This window comes from Anguilla rostrata, chromosome 1 (genome assembly GCF_018555375.3).
Source record: "Anguilla rostrata isolate EN2019 chromosome 1, ASM1855537v3, whole genome shotgun sequence".
In the NCBI taxonomy this organism is placed as follows: domain Eukaryota; kingdom Metazoa; phylum Chordata; class Actinopteri; order Anguilliformes; family Anguillidae; genus Anguilla; species Anguilla rostrata.
This window is the reverse complement of record NC_057933.1, coordinates 85,923,806-85,926,328: the sequence shown is the minus strand read 5'-3', so window position 1 is coordinate 85,926,328 and position 2,523 is coordinate 85,923,806. Positions and strand designations below refer to the sequence as shown.

At 43.2% G+C, this 2,523-nt stretch overlaps 1 long non-coding RNA gene across 1 annotated transcript; it reads left to right on the top strand.

Annotated features, from left to right (window-relative positions):
• The first annotated feature begins 13 nt into the window (after positions 1-13).
• On the top strand, positions 14-2,059 carry LOC135242097 (uncharacterized). The gene is made up of 3 exons (XR_010326220.1): positions 14-254; positions 1,219-1,266; positions 1,865-2,059. It is a non-coding gene; the product is annotated as an uncharacterized LOC135242097 (long non-coding RNA).
• Positions 2,060-2,523: the final 464 nt, after the last annotated feature.

Below are 2,523 nucleotides of genomic sequence, written 5' to 3'. Positions count from 1 at the left end.
CAAAGCTATCAAGGATGATCAAGGATGACGTGCCCTTAGCCTCATAGCTCCATGCTAGCTCCCGTAATTAGTACTGCTCGGTTGTTCCCGGTTTAGCAGTGGCGACCTTCTACACCCGCTGTCAATAGGAGCTCCCAAAGATAAACATCACTCGCGTTCATAGGATTTTCACAACGACAACGACTAAAGACTCAACCGGCAAATTGGAGAAAGGCTATTCATTACATGCCATGTGTATATTTGCAACTACCAAGGTAAGAAAACAACTCTTAACTGATTCACTAGCTAATGCTAATTTACCTCAAATACTAGCCTCCGTTGTACATGGTCGCTAACATTAACTATCTGTCTAACGTTGGGTAATGCTGTGTGCTTCATCTGCTGTTAATTATCTACCTACAACATTGTAACATGCTTTCTTAACCGCCGTTATATATCAGCCTTAACTGTCGTTCAAGTTTTTGCTTAACTACGTAGTCAAAACAAAATTCCCTTCTGATATTGCTTGTGTAGACAGTGCTGCGACGGAAACGACGATACATTTAGCCAGTCTAGCCACATATATTCAAAATGTAAACGAGTAAGGCGTTCTTCACGGTCGGGAAAAAACGTTATGACCACCTTAGTCTTGTTGTTAGCCACTCTTATGCATAACACTTACTAGGTAGCTACCTAACGTTATTTGCTACGCCAAAAGTATCATGGATGTGTAAGATGTGTTCACCTAAGTAATACAGACATAACGCTAACGAGACTTTTCATTGCATCTCTTATTTTATTTATTCGGTGTCCAATAAAGACACACTGTCAGGGAGGTCGGCGTGAGAGCGTGACAGTCCAGTAATGCACGCATTCAGAAGGAGTCTGTTGCACACAGCTACAATTTCACTCCATCAACATGTCATATGCACCATTTTAAAGAAGAATCTTGCCGCCTAGGAGAACTTCGTCAATGTGGTCCAGGGTGTGCCTGTTGCAAGCTTTATATTGTATTGTAGCTGTCTGTCACAGTTATTGCTTTATAAAATGTGTTGATAATCAGAATGTTTGTTAACAGCCAATTGTTTTTGTTCATGGGCTGTTTGGTTACCTGCATATCAGTATACACTAAAGAATGATTTAGAGTATTTTCGGATAATGGGGCGCACACAATTAAGACAGGATGAAGGAGAGATGTGACCCCTGACACCACGCTTTCCTCTCTCTCTCTCTCTGCAGCGATCCGCCAGGCCGTATCCAAATCTCTCGTGGCATACTACCAGAAATGTGAGCTGCCCTCATATTCTCTCATTTTTGTCATTTTATATCTGTCTGTGCTTTTCATGTTCACGTATGCCTGTGAGAGCTTCAAAGAGAAAATTGGTGTTACTCAACCTTCAAAATACTTAAATATTTTCATGATCAAGGTTTACTCAAGAGGCATGGAATATTGTCTGATACCTCCCTGGTTTGACAGTCAGGAGATGGGCCTCCCTGGTTTGACAGTCAGGAGATGGGCCTCCCTGGTTTGACAGTCAGGAGATGGGCCTCCCTGTTTTGACAGTCAGGAGATGGGCCTCCCTGGTTTGACAGTCAGGAGATGGGCTTCACTGGTTTGACAGTCAGGAGATGGGCCTTCCTGGTTTGACAGTCAGGAGATGGGCTTCACTGGTTTGACAGTCAGGAGATGGGCTTCACTGGTTTGACAGTCAGGAGATGGGCCTCCCTGGTTTGACAGTCAGGAGGTGGGCTTCACTGGTTTGACAGTCAGGAGATGGGCCTCCCTGGTTTGACAGTCAGGAGGTGGGCTTCCCTGGTTACAGAGTCAGGAGATGGGGCTCCCTGGTTAGAGCTGGTTTGCTGACTTGCTGTGGTCTGTTTCCAGATGTGGATGAAGCCTCTAAGAAGTAAATCTGACATCCTGATCCAGTACCACAGGACCCTGTTGGTGGCCGACTCCCGCCGCTGCAAGTCCAACAAGTTTGGTGGACCTGGAGCCTGCGCTTGCTAGCAGAAGTCTTACTGTTAAAAATGCAATCTTCATTTTTATATACAATAAAAATAAATATGGGCCAAATCAGCTTCAGATTCACTGTTTATACTGGTCTTTTACTGTGGTAGACTTAACATTCCTGATTTCGTTTTCTCTGTTAGTTTCTTTTTTTTTTTTTTTTTTTTTGATTGCCCTCTATGATTGTACCCGACATGTCAGAGATCTGGGCCAATCATCAGAACACACATTACTTTGGTGGAAAAAAATCTATTTAATCATCCTTCACCCTGCTGTAACTGATGTTCTGTTTTTTTGAACCTGAAAAGTGTTTCTCTGGTTGTTTGAGTGGTAATGTGAGGATTGATGTTGAATTAAGAATGCAGTGATTGCTTGCTACTGGTGTTGCAGACCAGTGCTTTTCAAACTTTGTCCTGTCCGGTTTGGCACGTTGTTTGCAAAGCACAATTGCAATACCGGAATTCTAACAAGCTGTTCATTTATGTGCATATGTAGCTTTTTCTTCATGGCATCTACAGCCATTTCTTGTTGGG